The following is a 27,877-nucleotide window of genomic DNA, read 5'->3' on the forward strand; positions in this document are numbered from 1 at the left end:
CCTTTGAATCTTAATGTCCCTGCGCTCACGTGCCCTAGGGGATGGGGACAGGCTGAGCGCACTGTCATGTAAGGAGCCTGGGCCCCACCTTCTCCCTGCTGCCTGGGCTCCTTATATGACTATCACTGGCCGAGGTGGAACATCGCTGCAGCCTGCGATACGCTGCCTGCACTGTGAGGCTAAGAAGTCAGAAGCAAACAGCACCGGAGGAATGAGAAGCCAACATCTCCGCAATGGGGGAATGTATGAAGGTGAGTTAAAATTAGTTTTTTTATGTTTTTGCAGCCAGGGCACAGGGGAACTCCACAGTTCTCCTTTAAATACCACAGTATATTAAAAAGTAGAATGCAACTTACCACATACAGAAAAATATATATATATATATATATATATATATATATAAGGATAAGTTGGCCAGCACATACTGATACCAAACTACTACATGGACCCGGCATACAGGTGCACACTGCTAGGTTAAATACATATAAACGGGAGAATGCAGCAGCACACTGCTAGCACAAAGATACAGATAAAACATGAAATGCTTTATTGCTACAATGCAAAAAATGAAAACATTTTGGTGCTTTGCTCACCATTTGGCCAAATGGTTTGGACCATCCCATGGGCGCAATAGCATTGTAGCAATATAGCATTTCATCTTTTATCTGTATATTTGTGCAAGCAGTGTGCTGCTGCATTCTCCTGTATATATATATATATATATATATATATATATATATATATATATATATATAGAGTATACAAAAAAAGAGGATTGCAGCAGCACACATTGGTCAAAAAAATTTGAGGCTCTTAGCGCACTTTTTGATCAAAACGTGTCCCCCATCCACCACGGGGAGGTGGCCTCATTTAGGATGGATCCAGCATGTCACCCAGTCAGAGGCTATATGCCCAGCAGAGGTGAGTGGATAGTTGAGTGTTAGGCTCAGAATTTGTGCTAGGTTCCCATCCTAAATGAGGCCACCTCCCCGTGGTGGATGGGGGACACGTTTTGATCAAAAAGTGCACTAAGAGCCTCAATTTTTTTGACCAATGTGTGCTGCTGCAATCCTCTTTTTTTGTATACTCTGTATATGCCATGGCAGTGTGCACCCGTGTATTAGGCTGTTGTGCTGGCTATCTTTCTTTTTTCTTGTATGTACAATTCAGGGGGAAATGGCACCCTCTTTAGCTGTGCACCCCTCCCCCTTTCTCACAGGTGGAGTTTTAAATGGATCCAGCATGTCACCCAGTCAGAGGCTATATGCCCAGCAGAGGTGAGTGGATAGTTGAGTGTTAGGCTCAGAATTTGTGCTAGGTTCCCATCCTAAATGAGGCCACCTCCCCGTGGTGGATGGGGGACACGTTTTGATCAAAAAGTGCACTAAGAGCCTCAATTTTTTTGACCAATGTGTGCTGCTGCAATCCTCTTTTTTTGTATACTCTGTATATGCCATGGCAGTGTGCACCCGTGTATTAGGCTGTTGTGCTGGCTATCTTTCTTTTTTCTTGTATGTACAATTCAGGGGGAAATGGCACCCTCTTTAGCTGTGCACCCCTCCCCCTTTCTCACAGGTGGAGTTTTAAATGGATCCAGCATGTCACCCAGTCAGAGGCTATATGCCCAGCAGAGGTGAGTGGATAGTTGAGTGTTAGGCTCAGAATTTGTGCTAGGTTCCCATCCTAAATGAGGCCACCTCCCCGTGGTGGATGGGGGACACGTTTTGATCAAAAAGTGCACTAAGAGCCTCAATTTTTTTGACCAATGTGTGCTGCTGCAATCCTCTTTTTTTGTATACTCTGTATATGCCATGGCAGTGTGCACCCGTGTATTAGGCTGTTGTGCTGGCTATCTTTCTTTTTTCTTGTATGTATATGTATATGTATATATATATATATATATATATATATATATATATATATATGTGTGTGTGTGTGTGTGTGTGTGTGTGTGTGTGTGTGTGTGTGTGTGTGTAGAAAAATAGCAGAAGAGCATCATACCAAAAATAATTAGTATAGGTTGGTGTAGGCAGTCTGTTGGCCCTTGTCAGGGGCCCAAAAATACAGGCAAGCCAAAGAATGACTCCAGCACTCAATATTAGTGAAGAAAAATGTGAGTAGCTTTATTCCATACCAAAGTTACAGATGCAACGTTCATGCTGCCTGTGCAGCCTTTCTCAAGCATGATGCTTGAGAAAGGCCGCACAGGCAGCAATAACGTAACATCTGTAAATTTGGTATGGAATAAAGCTACTCACATTTTTCCTCACTAATATTGAGTGCTGCAGTTACTCTTTCTCTCATAAATACACATTACACACACACTATACTTATATGCTTGTAACACATTTCATCTACACACAAAGATATAATGACACTTACATTTCTCTAAAGCAGGGGTCCTCAAACTTTTTAAACGGGGGGCCAGTTCACGGTCCCTCAGACCGTTGGAGGGCCGGACTATAGATAACAAAACATGAATAAATTCCTATGCACACTTATATATCTTATTAGTGGACTACCACTTTAAGTACACAGCACAGTTCCCCCACATTAGGTTGGCAGTATAGATCCCCCCACATTAGGTTGCAGTTCCCCCACATTAGGTTGGCAGTACAGTTCCCCCACATTAGGTGCAGTACATTTCCCCCACATTAGGTGCAGTACAATTCCCCCACATTAGGTGCAGTATACTTCCCCCATATTAGGTTGGCAGTATAGTTCCCCCACATTAGGTAGTAGTTCCCCTACATTAGGTTGTAGCCCCCCCCCCCCCACATTAGGTGCAGTATAGTTCCCCCACATTAGGTGCAATATAGTCCCCCACATTAGGCTTGCAGTATCTTCCCCCACATTAGGTGCAATATAGTCCCCCACATTAGGCTGGCAGTATAGTTCCCCCACATTAGGTGCAATATAGTCCCCCACATTACGTTGGCAGTATGTTCCCCCACGTTAGGTGTAATATAGTCCCCCACATTAGGCTGGCAGTATAGTTCCCCTACATTAGGTGCAATATAGTCCCCCACATTAGGCTGGCAGTATAGTTCCCCCACATTAGGTGCAATATAGTCCCCCACATTACGTTGGCAGTATGTTCCCCCACGTTAGGTGCAATATAGTCCCCCACATTAGGCTGGCAGTATGTTCCCCCACATTAGGTGCAATATGTTCCCCCACATTAGGTGCAGTATAGTCCCCCACATTAGGCTGGCAGTATGTTCCCCCACATTATGCTGGCAGTATAGTTCCCCCACATTAGGCTGGCAATAAAGTTCCCCCACATTAGGCTGGCAGTATGTTCCCCCACATTAGGTGCAGTATGTTCCCCCACATTAGGTGCAATATAGTCCCCCACATTAGGCTGGCAGTATAGTTCCCCCACATTAGGTGCAATATAGTCCCCCACATTATGTTGGCAGTATGTTCCCCCACGTTAGGTACAATATAGTCCCCCACATTAGGCTGGCAGTATGTTCCCCCACATTAGGTGCAGTATGTTCCCCCACATTAGGTGCAGTATAGTCCCCCCCATTAGGTTGGCAGTATAGTTCCCCCAAATTAGGTTGGCAGTATAGTCCCCCACATTAGGTTGGCAGTATAGTCCCCCCACATTAGGTTGGCAGTATAGTTCCCCCACATTAGGCTGGCAGTATAGTTCCCCCACATTAGGCTGGCAGTATAGTCCCCCAAATTACATTGGCAGTATGTTCCCCCACAGGCATACAGCCTCCAGCGATACAGTATGGCTGGAGGCTGTATGCCTGTGTACTTCCCCATTTTAGTGTTCCGACCACCGCTCCGGCCATAGCAGGACCGGAGAATCGGTGGACAGAACACTGAAGGGACGCTCTGCTGGTAAACACTTACCTACTACCAGCGTGCACGTCCTTGCTTCTTCTCTTCTTCTCCGCTGCTCCGCGCTTGGTTGCCATGGGCGCACGCATGGGACGTCAGTGACGTCACTGCGTGCGCCTGCTCCCGGCGGTCCCCGCATTTTTTAAGTAAACGCAGGCCGCAGGGACTTCACAGAGGCATCCTTGTGTTCCGAAAGCATCTTTCGGAACACAGGGATGTCCTAAGGCAAAAACACCGGGCGTGCCGGGTAAATGCACTCTGCGGGCCGCATATGACCTGCGGGCCGTAGTTTGATGACCCCTGCTCTAAAGCTAGCCAAGTGCAGGGAATGATTCAGAAGCTTTATTTTCATGACAGGGGAAGGACTTCACGGGACTCCTTGACTCCCTCCCTGTCCTCTTCATTCCGACTCCTTAGAGCTGCTGTGTAATATTACACCACAGCAGCAAGACGGAAGAGAGATCCTGTGTGAAGAGGAGCTGGGGGGGGGGGTGTTAAAGGAGCCCAGCATTACAGCAGCATAAGTGGCTGAACCTCTGCAGCAAGGCTCAGTCCTAGATAAGTGCAGGCAGCTGCCGCAGCCACTCTGCTTCTGCCTCTGACATGGTAGCAGCAGCAAGGGGCCCCCTGGAGGATGGGGGCCCTGGGCAGCTGCCCTGTTAGCCCCTGCCCAACACCGGCCCTACACATTACCTATAATTTCATGCTGTAAAGCCTTAGTAGCATTACTTACTGGTCATTTAAAATGTATCTATCTCCAATATATAATCAAAATGTTCACAATGCTTATTTTAATGGCTTTTGAATTACTTTTAAGACAATTTATTTTTTCAATATTTGAAAAAACCTAGGTCTCTAATATTTCTTATTTTAAATTAGGTCTATTTAAACTGCTTGGACAATTCTTCTTCTTGGAACCCATATAGAATTGTATACAGTATTTACAATATCTTAAAAGTTTATATGAGCTTATTTTGTATCCAATATGGTGTTGAGGATTATTTATTATGTATCCAGTGTTCTTATCAAATTTGCCACAAAATGCTGCTCCTTTGGTTGTTGTATGATTCTGCCACTATGACAATGCATCTATAAGGCTTGGTTCACACATGTCCAGATGCTAGAACTGATCCCATTCATTTAAATGGGACCATTCACAACCATCCAGCATCTCAATTTTGACCCGAATGGTTGGACATGCCGGAGAGCAACGGACAGGGGAGCACAGCTTGCTGTGTTCCCCTGTCCACCGTGCAGAAACATTGGACACCGGATGCCATACAACTGATGACAACGTGTCATCAGTTGTGGCATCAGTTGCGCATAGTTCTAGGCTGAGTTCATCTATGCCAGATGCCAGACTTATGTCAACCGAGCCTTAGGCTGGGTTCACATAATATTTTTTGCAATACAGTTCCCGTATCAGGTTTTTTATGAAAAACAGATTCCTAAAAGCCGGATTAAACTGTATCAAAAGGTGTGTATGAATTTTAACCCGTATTTGAAAAAATGATGTCTGGTTGCATTACCGTATATACTCGAGTATGAGCCGAGTTTTTCAGCATGATTTTTCGTGCTGAAAACACCCCCCTCGGTTTATACTCGAGTGAACTCTTCACCTGCCAATCTCTTCATCAGTGGTCTTCAACCTGCAGACCTCCAGATGTTGCAAAACTACAACTCCCAGTATTCTCGGACAGCCATCGGCAATGTCACTAGTCCGGCACCGGCCCAGAGCGAGCGGAGAAGAGGGCCTCCCAGTGAAAATGTACAGCCCGGAACGACTAACCCTCCCCACCGGACAGTCCCTGCAGCATAGATGGCCCGGACCAGCTCACCCTTCCTTCCCACCGAGGGGAGGTGAGTAGAAAACTAAAGGGGGGGGGGGTCTGGATGATGATGAAGGCCCGCGCAGTGGTCTTCAACCTGCGGACTCCCAGATGTTCCAAAACTACAACTCCCAGCATGTCCGGACAGCCAATGGCTGTCCAGGCATGCTGGGAGTTGTAGTTTTGCAACATCTGGAGGTCTGCCGGAATTACTGTATATGATGCTATATTTCAGCATAAATAGAAGAAATTGGAATGCCCAGCGCCAAATGAATCCAACAGAGCACTTTATTGATTAAAAACCTCAGTACATGGATATAGTAGGCACAGGTGATGCATTTCGGCTCGTGGAATGAGCCTTAGTCATGGCATGGCTAAGGCTCATTGCACGAGCCAAAACGCGTCACCTGTGCCTAATATATCCATGTACTGAGGTTTTTAATCAATAAAGTGCTCTCTTGGATTCATTTGGCGCTGGACATTCCAATTTCTTCTACTTTGCCTTTGGCAGTGCCGTGCGCATGGTGTTGGAGGTAGAGAGCTGGGTATTCATCTACATACCTATATTTCAGCATACATTGATACATATTAACCCCTTAACGACATAGGACGTAAATGTACATCCTGGTAAACTGGAACTTAACACACCAGGACGTACAGTTATGTCCTGTACATGACCGCGAGCACCAGAGTGGTGCTGGTGTCATGCGCGCCAGGTCCCAGCTGCTATCAGCAGCCAGGGACCCACCATTAACCCCTCGGATGCCGTGATCAATACAGATCATGGCCTCTGCGGCAGTGCAGTCACTTAAATGGATGACCGGATTGCCAGCAGCGCTGCCGCGGGGATCCGATCATCCATAATGGCATCCAGAGGTCCCCTCACCTGCCTACTGCTGTCCCTCTGGGGACTATTAAAGTGTAAAAAAAAAAAGTAAATAAGAGTTAAGAAAAAGTAAAAAAAAAAAAAAAAAGTTGCATGCGTAAATGTCCTAACTATCAAAATATAATGTTATTGATCCTGTACAGTAAACGGCATAAACATAAAAAAAATCAGTAAAAGTTTCATATATGCAAATGAAGTATCAAAAAAAAGTACAGATCATGGCGCAAAAAATTAGCCCTCATACTGCCGCTTCTATGGAAAAATTTAAAAGTTATAGGTCTTCAAAATAGAGGAATTTTAAATGCACTAATTTTGTAAAAAAAAAAAAGAGTTTTTTAAAGCGGCAAAACCCAACATACAGGAGCAGAGCCGGGGCCCCGTATGGGAGATCGTGGGGTTCTAAGCCGTCAGACCCCCTGCGGTCAGACACTGCGGACAGTGGATATTTTTTTTTGCGCTAGACATCTTCCTTAATTATAATTAATTTAGTACAGTGACCCCCCGACTTATGATGGCCCCAACATATGATCATTTCAACATATGATGGCCTCTCAGAGCCCATCGTATGTTGAAGGCAGCATCGACATATGATGCTGCTGTGTGTCGGGGCCATCGTACAAACAGCTATCTGACAGCGCTGACAACTTCAGCAACTGACAGATAGTTGTTTAATGTGCCCCGTTCTGCCTCCTGTTACTCACATGCTGTCCTGCTAACTCACGCAGGCTTCCACTATGAGCTCCGTGTAAGCCCCCCCCCCCCCCCCCCCCAGTGCAGCCATAGCCAATAGTCTTCAGCATCTTGCTACAGGCATCCAATGAGCTGCTGGCTGCCCTCCCCTTCCTTTCCTATAGAGCTATAGTCGGCAGGATCGTAATGGAGGACATTTTGTCCCCCCTGAAGGTATTTAATGAACTGTATAGTACTGTATGCGATGTCACACATCACATACAATACATATACACACAATACACCCCATACATCAATGTTTCCCTATCAGTGTGCCTCCAGCTGTTGCAAAACTATAACTCCCAGCATGCCCAGACAGTCAATGGCTGTACATGCATGCTGGGAGTTGTAGTTGTGCAACAGCTGGAGGCACCCTGGTTTGTTAAACACTCCCCATACACTCCACATACAATGGTCATCCCAGAACCAATTAGCAGTTTCCCATAGAGATATGTATTCAACATACAATGGTTCCGAGGCCCCAGAACCAATTACCATTTTTACATAGACATATGTGCTCGACATATGATGGTTTCAACATATGATGGTTCTCCTGGAACCAATTAATATCATATGTTGAGGGACCACTGTATTATGTATTGGAGCTCATAGGGCAGTATAAATAAATAAAAAATTCCTGTTAATATTCATATATTGTTATTATATTTGGAATCACAGTTTTAGTTTTTCCATTTGCTTTTTGAGAAATTGAGGTAGAGGTACTTGAAAAATAAATAATGTATCAGATGAAAGATTCTAATATTTAAAAAGTACAATTTGCTTTCAATTTTAGTTACGATTACTGAAGCCAAATAACAAACCAATTGAAGAAATGAATCCATTTTCTTTTAAAATTCATATTCTGCCAATCCCTTTATGAGGTATTATCATTATTTTATCTCCTTCCATTTTAATATACTTGCTTCATTAACTTATATCTCTTTGTTGCCCTGAGAAAGTTACTCCATTGATAATCATAAGTGCCTAGTAAGTAATGTCATTTCCCGCACATTTCATGTACATGACACAGTAGGTTTATTAATATAATTATTATTTTTTTTTTATATACATTTTAGAGGTCTGGATATACCAATTTAGCAACAATAATGTGCACATAGTTAAAGACAATTATACATTAAAGAACTGCTACAATTCGATGCATTGTTTTATTTGTATTTGGGTTAATAAGATTTTTAACCACTTGCTGGCTGCCTGTAAACATTAATCAGCTGGGCATTCTAAAATGACCGTGCAGAGTATTGCAGCAACACAGAGATTGTTAGGATGAAGAACTGACTGTCATTGACAGCTGGCCTCCCCAGAAAAAAGAATTGCCATCTCTGCCTTCCTGATCGGAGTATACTCAGACAAAAAAAACACCCCTCCACCTCCTGAATTGCCATCTCTGCCTTCCTGATCGGAGTATACTCAGACAAAAAAAACACCCCTCCACCTCCTGAATAATGAGCAATGCCAGGATACGATAGATAAACTGAATAAAATTTGATGAAAACAAAAATGTTTTTTTTTTCATATAAAAATTTACAACACATTTCCAAGCCACATTTGATCCTTCTTCAGGTATATAGAGGTTACTCCTCAAAGCTCTGTATGTAAACAAGAATCAGTATTGATAGAATACTACAAAAGTTCTCACTAGCATTTCCACTAGCAATCTGTTATCTAGACCTGTTTGGCTGTTTCTCCTTTTATAGATAATAGAAACTACAAATGATAATGAGGGTGAAGGGTATCTAGACTGCAGAACCATGCTTCAGCTTTATCAGTCACCTACCCTAGGTGCTAACAGTGGCTACCAATGCTCAGTTACCCCCAGGGCTTATGTTAGAGCAAAATAGTAATACTCAGCAGAAGTCACACTTAGAAATCATACAAGCTCATATCAAATGTCAGAAGAAAAAAAAGGCAACTCAATATAGATATGAGTGATCAAAGGAGGTAGAAATATTGTATGGAATAGAAGTTGTCTTGAAAGAAGGCTCAAATAAATTCAACAACAAGCTCACATCAGGACAGCAGAGAAGAAATATTAGACAAGAACACCACCAGAAAACTAAAAAAATAAATAAACATACATTAAACACTGGGCAGACACAGACAGCATATTGCAGCAGAGCCTCAGCACCTAATGCTAGTAGCTTTGCCCTTAAAGGGGTACTCCTCTGGAAATATCCTATCCCGTGGGTCCCACCTCTGGGGACCCCCGCATTCTCTGGCCCAGCACCCCTGTGATTTGGTGCAAAGAGCAAACTTCGCTCGATGACTGGTGATGCAAGCCGTCACGCCCCCTCTCATAGACATGAATGGAGGAAAAGCAGAAGCTGCAAGCTTTCATGCTCCCCACGATGCCGCTGCTGGCCCGGAGATTGCGCGGGTCCCCAGTGGTTGGCCCCTGCGATCCAACATCTTATCCCTGGACTCCTGTTCACCCACACTATAACCCAGTGTATTGGGTTTAGTATGGGTGAAGTTGGTGACAGTTTTCCTTTAAGCTTCATCCACCAGCCATGGGAGAACGGAAAAATTTCATATAAAAGTTATTTAATGGCCAACAATAGTGCTACACACCCAGGGCAGCTTATCCAGAAAAGTCCCTTATAAAGGCTAGGCATGACAAAACCCAGCATAGACCAATGTCAGAACATAACGGAAAGTAACCCTACTGTCAGAAGCTGTCTCAATTTTTTTTTTCTTTTTTTTTTTCTTTTCGTTTCAACATGAAAAGGACAGTGAATATCACATGATGGAATTGGCCCTGCCTTGCATTATACTCAAAAAGTTTCAAAATGGGAGTTTTAATTTCACTGTTTAAGGTTCCTATTTTGAAATATATTTTGGATTACTCTAGGCACAGTTAATAGTGACCAAAACTATTTGTTGTGGTCACATACACTGCTCAAAAAAATTAAGGGAACACTTAGATAACACATCCTAGATCTGAATGAATGAACTAATCGTATGAAAGGCTTTCGTCTTTATAGAGTTGAATGTGCTGACAACAAAATCACGCATAAAATATCAATGGAAATCAAATTTATCAACCCATGGAGGTCTGGATATGGAGTCACGCTCAAAATCAAAGTGGAAAACCACACTACAGGCTGATCCAACTTTGATGTAATGTCCCTAAAACAAGTCAAAATGAGGCTCAGTAGTGTGTGTGACCTCCACTTGCCCGTATGACCTCCCTACAACTCCTGGGCATGCTCCTGATGAGGGGTCTGAGGATCTCATCTTGGCACCTAATTGCAGTCAGGCTACCTCTGGCAAGCACATAGAGGGCTGTGCGGCCCCCCAAAGAAATGCCACCCCACACCATTACTGACCCACCGCCAAACCGTTCATGCTGGAGGAAGTTGCAGGCAGCAGAATGTTCTCCACTGCATCTCTAGACTCTGTCAAGTCTGTCACATGTGCTCAGTGTGAACCTGCTTTAATCTGTGAAGAGCACAGGGCGTCAGTGGCGAATTTACCAATCTTGGTTTTCTCTGGCAAATGCCAAACATCCTGCATGTTGTTGGGCTGTAAACACAACCCCCACCTGTGGATGTCAGGCCCTCATACCACCCTCATTGAGTCTGTTTCTGACCGTTTCAGTGGACGCGTGCACGTTTGTGGCCTGCTGGAGGTCATTTTGCTGGGTTCTGGCAGTGCTCCTCCTGCACTTCCTTGTACAAAGGTGGAGGTAGCGGTCCTGCTGCTGGGTTTTTGCCCTCCTACGGCCTCCTACATGTCTCCTGATGTACTGGCCTGTCTCCTGGTAGCACCTCCATGCTCTGGACACAACGCTGACAGACACAGCAAACCTTCTACCACAGCTCACATTGATGTGCAATCCTGGATGAACAGCACTACCTGAGCCACTTGCGTAGATTGTAGACTCCGTCTCAAACTACCACTAGAGTGAAAGCACCGCCAGCATTCAAAAGTGACCAAAAAATCATCCAGGAAGCATAGGAACTGAAAAGTGGTCTGTGGTCACCACCTGCAGAACCACTCCTTTATTGGGGGTGTCTTGCTAATTGCCTATAATTTCCACCTGTTGTCTGTTCCATTTGCACAACAGCATGTGAAATTGATTGTCAATCAGTGTTGCTTCCTGAGTGGACAGTGTGATTTCACAGAAGTGTGATTGGCTTAGAGTTACATTGTGTTGTTTAAGTGTTCTCTCAAATATTTTTGAGCAGTGTATTTTGTCATCCTACCTTCCCTACATTTTATACTGTTTTACGTGTTGCTAAATTTTGAGTCACATTTTACTAGCAATACGCTAAAGTTCATTGTTCTCATTTGTAATGCCCTTTCTTCTATGGTAGACTCATAAATACAGATTTATCTACTCTTTGCAGTGATTTGTGTAATACAGCTGTTTTCCATACAATACACATTTTCCTCACAGTATAAAATCCTGATCTCAGTCAGTCCCAATTTCTCGAGTACAATAACCTTCCCCTTTACTGTCTATGACAGCTGCAATGTAGACTCTTATTACAGGTTCAACATTGAATAAAGCCATTATTTTAATAGTCTGAGTTCTCTTCCATCCATTCTACTATTCTATGATTTTATCTTCAGACTTTCATTTGTTTTCCATTTTCTTATAGTTAGCTTATATATTTTTTTACTATGAACACCACTACCACATCACCATTTATTTATTTATTTTAAGCTCTCGAATTGGATGTAACACATACAATTACATTGAGCAGTTTGCTGCATTTGCTCCAGTAGCAGGCTATTTCTTCACATCATAAAGTTTGCTCATTGCAGTAAACTGGGAAGATTTTCTGGATACGTAAAACAGTCAATTATCTTCTGAGCTGAGCGATCACATGTTCATTTGCCTTTTTCATGGCGACGTTACGTGTCCACTTCATGTTGTATTATTAATTTATTACTGCCAATACAATGCTTTCAGAGGCTATCAGGCTCTCCAGAGGAATATTCATAGCCATTATATGGCACTTATGTGCTGACCCAACGATAGTTCTAGTGGAAATCCGCCAAAATGCTACCTTTAGTTTGTGATGTGCAGGTAATAAACCTTAAAAATCTATGAGCAATAAAATATAAACATCATTTGTATGGTACACTCACCTATATACATATTGATCAGCCATAACATTAAAACCACATCAGCTTTGACTCATTGCAGACCCCACAAAAATCTGATGGCGTCCTGTTATGTCTGGTACCAAGACATTAGCAGGAAATATTTTAACCCCTTGAAGACCCAGTTTTTGCATATAGATTTTTTCTTCCACTATTTTTAAAACCCAGAGGTGGACATTTATCAAAGTCAATGTATATGCACTGATGTAATACACAGTTTTGATGGTGTAGTTGGAGTTTACGTGTCCCAAATTTACTTCACTGCCCTGCTTCCAGAGCTCTGCTCCCCAGCGTCCGGAAGTTTATGGTTCCGGAAGCTGTGTGCGGGCTTCCGTGTTCAGGGCCGCCCCTCGTGACGTGACACCCGCCCCCTCAATGAAAGTCTATGGGAAGGGGGCGTGATGACCGTCACGCCCCCTTCCCATAGACTTTCGTTGAGGGGGCGGGCGTGATGTCACAAGGGGGCGGACGTGACGTCACGAGGGGCGGCCCTGGACACAGAAGCCCGCACACAGCGTTCAGAACAATAAACTTCCAGACGCTGGGGAGCGGAGCTCCGGAAGCAGGGCAGCGGAGTACCCCTTTAAGTGGTGTAGGGTATGTGATAAATATAGGGCTAGTACACAGTTTTGTGAAATTTCACTTCAGAACACCACCAGATTCCTTCCCTGCAACATCTCTGAATTTTTTCACCCATGTGACTCTTTGAAACAGCTGTCTACAACCAGTTTTGTGAGCCAGATCTGATCTGGTGTACATTTGTGATATAATTGAGGGCTATGCAACAGATCTGCAACTTTTTGTGTCACACTTCATGAATCTTTTACCACTGCAAAGTAAAAAAGCAAAATCGCTTTGCAAAATCACTTTTCGGACAATTGTAACAAATCTGCAACAAATTTACACCAAAAAGCAGTGTAAAAAGCTTGATTAGTTTCCCCCATATTTCTTAAGTTGTAATAGCATTTTCCTTTAACCATAAATATGCTGCAAAATTTAAAAAGTGAAATTTAGAAAGTGAGAGGCATTTTAATCCCATTTTAACCCCATTCACTCTGCTTATGGAGCTGTTGAGGCTTTTTTTTTTTTTTGTGCCGTGACCTTTAGTTTTTATTAGTACCAAGTACAAATTGGACATGTTGTATTTAAATAGTTCAGACACGCAGTGATACCAATTACTTTTTTCTTTCTTTTTTTTTGTTTGTTAAAGTGGATTTGCTCCTACTCTGGACAGAGATGGACAGACATGACAGCAGAGAGCACTGTGGTCAGACTGCAAAGAACTACACAACTTTCTCTGTATTATACAGCAGCTGATAAATCCTGGAAGTAGCCCTTTTAACCCCTTAAGGACACAGCCCATTCTGAGCTTAAGGACGCAGCTCTTTTTTGAAAATATGACATCTGTCACTTTAAGCATTAAAAACTCTTGGATGCTTTAACTTATGAATTTGATTCCAAGAAAGTTTTTTCCTGACATATTCTACTTTATGTTAGTGGTAAATTTTCGGTGATACTTGCATCATTTCTTGGTGAAAAATTCAAAAATTTCATGAAAAATTTAACTCTCTGCTTGCAAGGAAAATGGACATACCAAATAAATGATATATTGATTCACATACACAATATGTCTATTTTATGTTGGCATCATAAAGTTAAAATTTTTTTTAACTTTTTGAAGACATTAAAAGGCTTCAAAGTTTAGCAGCAATTTTCCAGTTTTTCGTGAAAATTTCTAAATCTGAATTTTTCAGTTTGAAGTGGATTTGAGAGACCTTTCTGTCAGAAATACCCCATAAATGACACAATTCTATAAACTACAACCCTTGAAGTATTCGATATTATATTCATAAAGTTTGTTGACCCTTTAGGTGTTTCACAAGAATAGCAGCCAAGTGAAGGAGAAAATTTAAAATCTTCAAATTTTACACTAACATGCTCTTGTAGACCATTTTTTTTTTTTTTTTTCTTACAAGGGGTAAAAGGAGAAAAAGTCCCCAAACATTTTAAATTCCTCATATGTGGATGTAAAGTGCTCTGTGGGTGCACTATAGGGCTCAGAAAGGAAAGAGCGACAATTGGATTGTGGAGAGCAAATTTTGCTGAAATGGCTTTTTGGGGGTATGTTGCATTTAGGGAGCCCCCATGGTGCCAGAACAGCATCAAAAAACCCACATGGCATACTATTTTTGAAACTACACCCCTCATGGAACGTAACAATGGGTACACTGAGCCTTAACACCTAACAGGTTTTTGACGACTTTTCGTTAAAGTGGGAGGTGTAAATGAAAAAACTAAAATTCCACTAAAATGCTGTTTTTCCCCCAAATTTACAATTTTTTACAAGGGGTAATAGGAGATTTGTAACCCCATTTCCTCTGAGTATGGAAATACCCCATGTGTGGACGTAAAGCACTCTACAATGCTCAGAAGAGAATGAGCCACATTTGGCTTTTGAAAAGCAAATTTTGCTGAAATGGCTTTTGGGGGGCATATCACATTTAGGAAGCCCCTATGGTGCCAGAACAGCAAAGAAAAAACCCACATGGCATACTATTTTGGAAACAACACCCATCAAGGCACATAACAATGGGTACAGTGAGCCTTAACACCACACAGATTTTCACAAAATTTTGATGTGAAAATAAATTTTTTTATTTTTTTCCCTAAAATGCTGGTGTTACCCCAAAGTTTTCATTTTTATAAGGGGTAATTGGAGAAAAAGTCCCCCCAAAATTTGTAACACTATTTCTTCTGAGTATGGAAATACTCCATATATGGATGTAAACTGCTCTACGAGAGCACTACAATGCTCAGAAGAAAAGGGGTGCCTGGAGAGAGAATTTGGTTGGAATAGAAGTCGGGGACCATGTGCTTTTGCAAAGCCCCCATGGTGCCATAACAGTGGACATCCCCACATGTGACCCCATTTTTGAAACTACACCCCTCAACAAATGTTATAAGGGGTGCAGTGAGAATTTACACCCCACTGGTGTTTGACAGATCGTTGGAACAGTGGGCTGTGCAAATATAAAATTACATTTTTTTTTTTCAACGACCTCTGTTCCAAAAATCTGTCAGACACCTGTGGGTCGTAAATGCTCACTGCACCCCTTGTTACATACTGTGAGGGGTGCAGTTTCCAAAATGGGGTCACATGTGGGGGGAGTCCTCAGATCTGGCACCATGGGGGCTTTGTAAATGAACATGGCCTTCAATTACAGCCAAATTCTCTCTCCAAAAGCCCAATGGTGCTCTTCTCTTCTGAGCATTGTAATTCGCCCGCAGAGCACTTTACATACGGGGTATTTCCTTACTCAGAAGAAATAAGGTTACAAATTTTGTGTTTTTTTTTTTTTTTTAACTATTACCCCTTGTGAAAATGAAAACATTGGGGTGACTCTAGCATTTCAATCATTTTAGTGAAAAAAATAACATTTTTCATTTTCATGTCCAACTTTAACGAAAATTTGTCAAACACCTGTGGAGTGTTAAAGCTCACTATACCCCTTGTTCTGTTCCGTGAGGAGTGTAGTTTCCAATATTGTATCACATGTGGGTGTTTTTCTTTTTTGTGTTCATGTCAGAACCACTGTAAAATCAGCCAATCCTGTGCAAATCACCAATTTAGGCATCAAATGTACATAGTGCGCTGTCAATCCTGAGCCATGTTGTGCCCCCGCAGATCACTCTACATCCACATATGGGGTATTTCCGTACTCAGGAGAAATTGTGTTACAAATTTTTGAGGTCTTGCTTTCCTTTTTCCTCTTATGAAAATGAAAAGTATGGGGCAAAACCAGCATGTTAGTGTAAATTTTTCATTTTTTTCACACTAACATGCTGGTGTATACCCCAATTTTTCATTTTCATAAGTGGTAAAAGGAATAAAAGCCCGACAAAATTTGTAACACAATTTCTGCCGAGTACAAATACGACAGGGCTCCGAAGTGAGAGACCGCCATGCGCATTTGAGGCCTAAATTAGGGATTTGCATAGGGGCAGACACAGATGCAAGCATTACTCTTGCTTCCACCACCAAAAATGCCCTTCACAGTCAATGGCCGTCCGGCAATGCTGGGAGTTTTGCAACAGCTGGATGCTCTGTTTTGGAAACACATTTTTGGGGGGGAGGGGGTGGGTAATTGTGTAAGGGTGTACATGTAGTGTTTTACTTTTTATTTTGTGTAGTGTACTTAGTGTTTTTAGGGTACATTAACACGGGGGGAGGTTTACAATGAGTTTCCCGCTGGGAGTTTGAGTTGCGGTGGAAAATTTGCCACAGCTCAAATTTGCATTAGGAAACTCACTGTAAAGCCCCGCATTTATGGGCGCAAACCTCCAACTGTTGCAAAACTACAACTCTAAACATTAACTGACAGACTGTGCATGCTGATAGTTGTAGTTTTGCTATAGCTGGAGGCACACTGGTGGGAAAACACTGAATTAGGTAACAGACTAACTCAGTGTTTACCCACCAGTGTGCCTCCAGCTGTTGCCGAACTACAACTCCCAGCATGTACTGACAGCTGCTTGTTGCCAGGCATGCTGGTAGTTTTGCAAGATCTGGAGGGCCACAATTTAGACACCACTGTACAGTGATTTCCAAACTGTAGCCCTCCAGATCTTACAAACAATAAATCCCAGCATGCCCATACAGCAAATGGCTGTCTGGGCATGCTGGGAGTTGTAGTTCTGCAACAGCTGGATGCACAAAACTACAACTCCCAGCATGCCCAGACAGCCGTTTGCAGCCAGGCATGCTGGGAGTTGTAGTTTTGTAACATCTGGAGGACCACAGTTTAGAAACCACTACACAGTGGTCTCCACCACTGTGTGGTGGTTTCTAAACTGTGGTCCTCCAGATGTAGCAAGACTACAACTCCCAGCATGCCCAGACTGTCTAGACATGCTGCGAGTTGTAGTTTTGCAACTTGTATGGGGGAGGGCACTTACCCCCGTCATCGTTGATGTCGCCGCCCAACCTCCGGACGTCTGCGCACCTGCCAATCCCGCCATGCACCCCCACACACCAGCCACCCCTGCACACCTGCTCGCTGATGGGTTTAATCAAATGGGGTCCCAGGGTGTCGGGTGGGAGTGGTCTCCAGTCAGACACCCCGGGACTGATCAGCCTGATCAACACAGCGGGAGCGTCCATTCAATGAACGCCGCCTATATACGGCGGAATGCGTGAAGGTGTTAAAGTGAGTGGATAAAACTGAAAAAGAAAGCATGTTCACTTGCCTCTAACTCCCACTGCTTCTGGGCCAATGGCCCTTCTTCCCCACTGCTCTCCTTTTTGTTTCTACTTCCTTTGACATGTCGACCCTGAAGGAATTGCCCTTTTAGCCAGTAACTGGCAAAAGCAGGTATACACTGTGGTCAGTCATTGGATGAGCAAGCATTAACTTCAGGGTTGACATGTCAGAAGAAGTGGGAGCAGTGAGGAATAGGGGAACAAACTTATGTTTTTTTCTTTCTTGTTAATGCTCCATAAAAAAATTAAAAAAATCTGTGCTTGAAAACCCTTTTAAAACTTGTAAATTGTGAGGTGGAACCTCTATGGATCAGATTTGTTTTTCCAGCACATCACACAGTTATTGTATTCTGGAAAATCAAGAGGTCAATACTTTGTCATCAAACCCTTCTAAGTACATTATCTTGCTTAAAGGTGCCACTGCAATTAGGAACTACATTTGCCATAAATGGCCTTTATTTATTTTATAGAAATGTTTAATTTTCTAGCAAAGTCTTCTGACTTACCATCTTCTTACATCCTGATGCCATCTATTCCACAGGTCAGCAATGCACATGATTCGAAGGTTATTATGATGTGAGAAAAAAAAATAGCCAGGCCAGCATTTGTGGGCACCTTTAGCAGTAGACAGCATAGTCACACTGGATTGCCTACAGCTATGCAGCCCCATACATAAGCTGTGATGCATTGTATTTTCTGACACCATTCTATTATAAAGTGGTGCGGTAACTTTTTTGTTGGATTGAACCAGACAGCCTAGCCTTTGCAGCCCATGTGCATTAATAAACATTAAACATCTATGACTTCTGACTGTTTACTTGCTGCCTTAAATGTTGAACAGGTGCCATTAGGCCTAAAAAGCCTCCAGGTTTCATAGAAACTGATTGGCCGTGTGCGCTCACCGCCTTCTTCTCCCGGCGGGACCGCGATTCGCATTGTGGGATGCGCCCGCATGTGAATCGTGGCCCGCTCATTACCTGTTGCTGCCCAGCTCTCTGCTTCTCTGCGCACATGCCCCTGCCTCCCAGGGCGCACGTGCGGCATCTTCTCTAGTTTTAAAAGGCCAGCACTAATTGGTGCCTGGTCCTTCCTCTACCTCATTTAAGCCAGCTCCTCCCCCCACTTCCCTGCCAGATCTTCAATGCCCCTAGCCTGAGATTAAGCGTTCCATTTTGCCTGTTGCCTTACCCCTGTATCCAGACCTTCCGCTACGTTATTTAACTTCGCACCTGTGTTGCCTGCCTTGACATTCTGCTATGTTTTACTACGCTACTGCCTTATCCTTCGGTACCTCGCTTTGTCCAGCTACCTGTGTGTTCGAGCCGTGTCCGGGTAGCGACCTGGGTGTCACTTGCCGCAGCAAGCCCATCCTGCCGGTCATTCACTGGACAGGGGCGGCACCTATCATTTGGCACGCAAGTGAGCATTTAACGGGTAAACACAATTTTGTCTTAATTTTTTTTTTTTACCTTAGCTAGGATCATACTTGTTTTATGATATATGTTGTTCTGAGCCATCATTTACTGAATCACTTACACGCTGGACAAAGATGCCACCTGAGAGACCTCATTGACTTTAACAGGATCAATCAGGTTTCTGGCATGGTGTCTGACATTTTGCAGCCGAAGGCTAAGTTCCTACTTGTTTTTTTGTCCTGCATTTTTTGTTTTTCTCTGGCGTTTTTTTCATTTGTGTGGAAATTGCATTTTTGACCCCTTAGTTTTTTTTTTTCTGGTACCCCACATTTTGGGTACCAAAAAAAAAAGGGATGCAGTAGTGATGGAAAAAAAAATGTTAACATTTTTTTGGTTTTATAACAAAATGTTAATAAATTTTTAATAAAGTGTGTGTGTGTTTCACTTTTTTTTCTCTTTTTTGAAATTTTTTAGGTAGTACTACTACTCCCAGCATGGAACACACTGTTCCATGATGGGAGTAGTAGTACCTGTACTAAAAGACATATCGCCTGATGCGATTGTCCATAATATAGCAGAGATGCGGAGCAGCTCTATGCAGCGCTTGCATCTCTGCAATATACTCCGGCCAATGATGTGAATAGAACATCACTCATTCATATTTTCCGCCCAGAGTGGGGATTGGCCGGATGGTTGCAGCCAATCACAGCTCTCAGCAGGAAATATGAATGAGTGTTGTTCTATTCACATCACTGGCCGGAGTATAGAGCAGAGATGTGAGTGCTGTATAGAGCCGCTCCACATCTCTGCAATAGAAAGGAAGATTACAGAAGATGTCAGGAGTGACACCCGCTGTGATCCTCCTGTATAATGTATAGATGTGGCCGGCCTCTCTTCTATGGTCCCCTGCACTGTCGTATATATACACCTATTCATATTTCCTGCAGAGAGCTGTGATTGGCCAAATGGTTCCAGCCAATCACAACTCTCTGTGGGAAATATGAATAGGTGTATATATACGACAGTGCAGGGGACCATAGAAGAGAGGCCGGCCACATCTATACATTATACAGGAGGATCACAGCGGGTGTCAGGAGTGACATCCACTGTGATCTTTCCTTAACTGCAGGTACTACAGCTCCCAACATGGAACAGAGTGTGCTCCATAATGGGAGTAGTAGTACCTGCAGTTAAGGAAAGATCACAGCGGGTGTGACAGTGCAGGGGACCATAGAAGAGCGGCCGGGCGCATCTATACATTATACAGGAGGATCACAACGGAACCCGGGCGATCTATCAATTAGTACAGGTACTACTACTACCATCATGGAACAGTGTGTTCCATGCTGGGAGTAGTACCACCTAAAAAATAAAGAATAAAAAGTGAAAAACACACACACACAAAATTGGAGAAAAAAAATACGCCATTTTGTAAATTTTGGGGGCTCCCATTTCTACACAGTAATTTTTTTCTTAAAAATTGCACCTTCTCTTTATTCTTTATGTCTATAAGATTAAAATGACAACCTATTTGTATAGGTTTGATTTTGTCATACTTCTGCAAAAAATCATAACTACATGCAGGAAAATTTATACATTTAAAATTGTCATCTTCTGACCCCTATAACTTTTTTATTTTTCCACATATGGGGCAGTATGAGGTCTCAGTTTTTGCGGCATGATCTGAAGTTTTTAGCGATACCATTTTTGTATTCATAGGACTTATTGATCACTTCTTATTCATTTTTTCATGATATAAAAAGGGAGCAAAAATACACTATTTTGGACTTTGGAATTTATTTCTGCGTACGCCATTGAACATGCGGTTTATTTAACAATATATTTTTATAATTCAGCAATACCACATATGTTTATTTTTATTTACACAGTTTTTGTTTTTTTTATTGGGAAAAGGGGGGTGATTCAAACATTTAATAGGGAAGGGGTTAAATGATCTTTATTCACTTTTTTTTCACTTTTTTTTTCAATGTTACAGCTCCCATAGGGGGCTATAACACTACACACACTGATCTTTTTAATTGATCAATGGTTTCTCATAGGAAAAAATTGATCAATGATTCTGCTGCTTGACTGCTCATGCCTGGATCTCAGGCACTGAGCAGTCATTCGGCGATCGGACACCAGGAGGCAAGGTAAGGGACCCTCCTGCTGTCTCACAGCTGTTCAGGATGCCGTGATTTCGCTGCGTACATCCCGAACAGCCCCCTGAGCTAACCGGCAATGATTTACTTTCACTTTAGACGCGGTGTTCAACTTTGAACACCGCGTCTAACGGTTTAATAGCTCGCGGCACCGTGATCAGTGCTGTGCACTACTAGCCACGGGTCCCAGACGATGTTAGAGGCCGGGCCCAACCCGCTATGACGAGGGGCCATGCTGAGGCCCGGCATATAGAATGGGAGCAGACTCATGACGTACCGGTACGTCATGGGTCCTTAAGGGGTTAATGGTACCCTACGAAATTTTATTAAAAAAGGTATCTTCATCACTTTTTTGGATCGCTAGAGTCCAAAAGAGAATAAAAACTGCCTGAAAAAATGGCAAAGTTAAAACCCACATGCAATTTTTCTTAAACTGGTTGATAGACAGCTCTCACCTCCCACTGGAAACAGGTGTGCACGGACTGGCGGAAGCGCAACCGCCCAATACAGCAAACAAAGGTTGAACATCCAGCACACAGTATCCGTTGCAATAGGGTTTATTGGCGTTAAAACAGAATCATGAAACAGAATAGAGCGTAAGCTTACGCTCTGTTCTGTTTCATGATTCTGTTTTTACGCCAATAAATCCTATTGCAACGGATACTGTGTGCTGGACGTTCTACCTTTGTTTGCACATGCAATTTTTCTTGGCGTTTTTTTACTCCCATAGACTTCTAAGGGAGAAAAACGCCACGATTTGAGTGAAAAAACACTAGTGGCTCAACATGCTGTGATTTTGCAAAACTGCCAAGGAGCTGAAAAATGTCCAAAAAGAGTGAAAAAACGCCAAAAGGATTTTAAAAACACCAAACTGAAAAATGCCAAGTTGAAAAAGAATTTAGCGATTTCTCATTGATTTACAGCTAACATCTGGGCGAAGTGGGTTTTTTTGGCCGAAAAAACGCCAATGCGGCAGAACTGGCGTTTTTCTTGGCATTTTTCCAAAAAAATAAATAAAAAATAAGTAGAAACTTAGCCTAACAAGTGCTACTCCGGTGGAAAACACTTTTTTTATTTAATTTTTTTCAAATTAACTAGTGTCAGGAAGTTTACAGATTTGTAAATTACTTCTATTAAAATAATCTTAACCCTTCCAGTACTTATCAGGGTTTGAATTGTTCTTTTCTATCTGACCACCGTGCTCTCTGCTGACTCCTATGTTTGTTTCAAGAACTGTCCAGAGTAGGAGCAATCCCCAAAGCAAACCTCTCCTGCTCTAGATAGTTCCTATATGGACAGAGGTGTCAGCAGAGAGCACTGTGGTCAGACTGAAAATACATTCACAACTTCCTCTGCAGTATGCAACGTCTGAAAAGTACTGGAAGGATTAATATTTTTAATTGGAGTAATTTACAAATCTGTTTGACCTTCTAGCACCAGTTGATCTAAAAATAAATAAATGTTTTCCACAGGAGTACCCATTTAAGTGTGTGCCCTTATACGTGTTGCACAGTGAACTGTGGAGTCGATGGTTCACCGCTGAGCTACTTTAGGCCAGCATACTATGGTTACCAGATGCAGTATGTAAAAGATTTCAACATGAGGAGCATAATAGCCTTCATGCTGCTGAAACAGTCTTTTCCTCTTTCAAGAATGATATACAATAGGTACAAAGTTATGTACAGTAGGTACATATTTAAATACCTTTTACCGTAAGCCCAATGGTAAAAAAAAAAAAAAGCATGTGGGCATTATCAGTAAACAATAACCATATTAACAAATAATAACAATATTATGTATATTAACATGAAAAAAACACATCACACAGAATAATATACATATCACTCTCACTATATTGTAGATTGTAATGGTATGATGAAAAGTATATTATTGTTTATGGTTTGTTGACCATATAAGATCAGTTAAATGACAATATACAGTACTTGAAATACTCTATTATGCAAGTGTACTATACACTACGCAGTCAAGTGATTATAAATAAAAAGAAATCTAAACTTCAAAAACACTACTAAACATAATTGATATCTTAACTATTAAAAATATTTTCCTACACAGTGTAGTAAATACTCAATGTTGGAATAGCTTTTTGGTGACCTCACCTTCCAAAAGACAGATTTATTTTTAAAAAATAGATAAATAATCAAAAATGTATATGTGCCCCCAATAAAGTATCAATAACATTTACAACACACTCCACAAAAAAGAGCCCTCACAAAGATCCATAGAATTAAAGGGGTTGTGCGCTGCCCTTCCTTTCGGAGCTCCGCAGCGTCCGGAAGTTCATTACTCTGAACGCTGTGTACGGGCTTCCGTGTTCACGGTCGTGCCCCCTTCCCATAGACTTTGGTAGAGGGGGCGGGCGTGACGTCACGAGGGGGCCGGGCGTGACGTTACGCCCGGCGGCCGTGAACACGGAAGCCCGCACACAGCGTTCGAAGTAATGAACTTCTGGACGCTGCGTGCGGAGCTCCGAAAGGCAGGGCAGCGCACAACCCCATTAAAAATAAAATAAAATAAAAATCATCAGAATATAGGGTGCAAAGTTTTTATTTTTTTATTATTTTCTTTAAGTACCAAACATAGCAAAATAACATTAACAAGTATTTTTTAATTAACTACCATAAAAAACACTGTAAAAATGAAATAACCCTAAATTACAGAATTACTATTTTTTTTGTTTCTTAGTTTTTTTCAATACCACCCAGCAATGATTTCCTTTAGCTTTTTAATATATTATATGGTAAAAGGGTGCCATTTAAAAGTACAACTAATCCCAAAAAATCAAGTCGTCATATGGTTGCGTTGTTTAGCTGCATCCTGAAGGGGTCAAACCAATGAACTTGGCCAATAGATATACCTCAGCTAAGTTCTTTATATTCCCTAAGCAATTAACAAATTGCATTTAACTTTCTTAATAATTTAGAAGTATATAAAATGTATATTATAAATGTTACACTGGGAACTAAAATAATAAGTAATTAATGACAGACTTGGGCATTATTTAGCTTCAATGTACGTGTACAATCTAATACAGACTAACTAATAATAACCAAATGATAAAGACATAAAATATACTGACATAAACAAGATACATACTGACTGCAGGCATCTCAGCCACTCATATCATTCAGTTTGTTTTTTACATATTTAAAAATAAAAAAAATCCATGGATGACTTAACAACTAAAACATGTATATAAAGTCTGCATCTTCCTCCTATCACAATGTTTTCAGCTTCCTCACTATAATTATAAATATATTCATGTTATGTGAAAGGAAGTTTTGTGCACTCTTAGGACCTCATTTAAACTTTGTTTGCCCCCAGGAAACTATAGTGCGGTGGAAAAATGTGAAAGACCAAAATAATTTGACTCACTTATTTAAACAGTTAGGGTCCAATAGTTAAATGTGTACATTATTCAGACCTTATCTTGGGACCTTCTTTTTTTAACATCACTATAATGGGGATTCCAGTAGAAAGTTATGGTAAACCATTAACATAAAGCCACAGGGAACCAGGGATGATTTCACTTTGAAACCACAAACCACCGCTGAGAGCTAAAATTATGAACATAGACACTGCTTTATTTACTTTATTACTAACATCTCTGTATAGCAATTGTGTTTAGATGGCAGGATGTTTAATATACATTATGAAGAAGACTAATAAAGGACTTGTCCCAATTCAACTTCTCAGTATCTGAGTCTCAAAACCCCTAAGGTGCTAAGACTTGAAAGTGCACATGGCTAAATGATACATCCGTACTGTACAAATGTTTAATATGGCACACATTTGGGGCACTACTGTTCCATTACGTGTTAACAGTTTAATACAATGACACACTAAGGGTACTAAGTGATTTGTATCCTCGAATGTCTAAGGCTGGGTTCACATATGTCTGGCATCTGGCAAAGGTGAACTGAGCCTAAATATGGGTGCAACTGATGCCGCAACTGATGACAACGTGCATCAGTTGTCATCAGTTGTATGGCATTCGGCATCCATCGTTTCTGGCACCAGACAGGGGAAAGCAGCAAGCTGCAAGGGTCAAAAAAAGTGGAGAGCCAGAAGACATTCCACTGCCGAATGGTGACAATTCGGCAGTCACTACGCAAGAAGGTGAGCATGCATCGTGCAATATGTGGGCCTTTTATACACCCACTCAGATGAAGGACAAACTGACCTACTACAGAGACATCCTACGTAGTCAGTTGGCCGATGCCTATCTGCACCATCGTCAATCCTCTCAAAGGTCTGACTCGGGGGCCCTCTGCGGTCATGTTCCACTGCCATGGCTGCTGGGGGAGGGGTTGGTTGGCAGGAGCAGTACAAGCTCCATCAGCAGAAGGCTGAGTCTACAGTGGCTGATGAGTTCCTTTCTTCACCCGAATAGTGAAGCAACTCATCAGCAGCAGATAGACCTTGTGCAGGACCTGAACAAGCAGGTGGTGGCATACTTGGACATGACCCTGCCAACCCACATTGAAGATCCGCTGGACTTGTGGGCAGCCAAACTGGATTTTTGGCCGCAACTAGTTTGCCCTGGAAAAGCTGTCCCGCCTGGCCAGTAGTTTGGCATTAGAGCGGGTGTTTAGTGAGGTGGGGGCCATAGTAACCCCAAGGAGAACTCCACCAAAAATGTGGATAGACTGACTTTTGTCAAGATAGATGAATCAGGCTTGGATCAGCCAGGATTTCCACCCTCCAATGCCTGATGGATCAGACTAGAATATCCATGGTGCCACACCAACACTTTGACAAAAGAAACTGGTTTCTTCTGCCTACCTGCCTCAGCTACTATTCTGATCCTGCCACCTGCCTGATTCCACAAATCTGATGCCAAGTGCTCCTTTCACTCACCACCCACCGGCCCACTCTGCCACCGGGTCACTTTCAGGACTCCTGATGCTGCTGCCACCTCCAGGCTCTGCCATTGTGCCGCCATATGATCTCCTACATAGGCTGCCACCACCTCCAGGCTTTGTCATTGTGCCGTCTTTTGGTCTCATCATGCTGCTGCCACCTCCAGGCTCTGTCATTGTGCCACCATGTGATCTCCTTGTTATATTTATTTTGTGGTAATACAGTATTTTTTCAAAGTAAAGACTTCAGGCCCCTGGGACACTCAGTCATGAGTATCGAGGGGGGGGGGGGGGTTGGCAGCCACTAAGAGGCAGGGACTGGGACAGGCGGTTGCTCGTCTCGCGACAGACCGCCAGCTTGATTTTAAGATACAAGTATGAGCTTTTTCACTGCAGCAACTTATACACTGCAATTATCAAAGCTGCTGACACCAGACTTACCCTCCAATGGGTCCTCATAAAAGGATTTAAAATTTGCTCATTCCAATTACCAGGCTCTGTCATTGTGCCGCCATGTGATCTCCTTGATATATTCATTTTGTGGTAATACAGTATAAGGAGATTACATTCCTCGATGTGATCTCCTCATGCTGCTGGCACATTAATCTTGTTAATCTCTTCAAAATTTTCAATTGACAATTAAAAAATCTCTTTCATCTCTTCAATTGTTACACCAGATAATCTCCCAACCCTGCTGCCACATCCAGTCTCTGTTATTGTGCCACTCTGCTGCAGTTATTCTAATAATGACGCAAAGTGTTCTACACCCCTTTTGAGGGTCTCTGTAGCCCAAAAATAGACATTTTTAACCCCTTAAAGACAAAACCCATTTTCACCTTAAGGACCAGAGCATATTTTGCACATCTGACCACTGTCACTGTCAGCATTAATAACTCTGGGATGCTTTTACTTGTGAATTTGATCCCGGGATTGTTTTTTCGTGACATTTTCGTCGATACTAGCATCATTTCTTGGTAAAAAAAAATCCCAAATTTCATGAAAATGTCAAAATGTTGCAGTTTTCTAACTTTGAAGCTCTCTGCTTGTAAGGAAAATAGACATACCAAATAAATTATATATTGATTCACATACACAATATGTCTACTTTATGCTGACATCATAAAGTTGGCATGATTTTACTTTTAAAAGGCATCAGAGGGCTTCAAAGTTTAGCAGCAATTTTACAATTTTTCACAAAATTTGTAAAATCAGAATTTTTCAGGTACCAGTTCAGTTTTGAAGTGTATTTGAGGGACCTTTATATTAGAAGTACCCCATAAATTACCCCATAATAAAAGCTGCCCCCCTCAAAGTAAACAAAATGACATTCAGAAACGTTGTTAACCCTTTAGGTGTTTCATGGGAATAGCAGCAAAGTGAAGGAGAAATTTTTAAATCTCAATTTTTTACACTAACATGTTCTTGTAGACCCAGTTTTTTATTTTTATTCCAAGGGATAAAAGGAGAAAAAGCCCCCCAAAATGTGTAAACCCTCATATGTGAATGTACAGTGCTCTGTGGGTGCACTAGAGGGCATAGAAGGGAAGGAGCGACAAAGGGTTTTTGGAGAGTTAGTTTTTCTGAAATGGTTTTTGGGGGCATATCATATTTAGGAAGCCCCCATAGTGCCAGAAAAGCAAAAAAACAACAACATGGCATGCAATTTTGGAAACTAAACCCCTCTAGGAACGTAACAAGGGGTACAGTGAGCCTTAGGCTAGG

This window comes from Hyla sarda, chromosome 2 (genome assembly GCF_029499605.1).
Source record: "Hyla sarda isolate aHylSar1 chromosome 2, aHylSar1.hap1, whole genome shotgun sequence".
NCBI lineage: Eukaryota > Metazoa > Chordata > Amphibia > Anura > Hylidae > Hyla > Hyla sarda.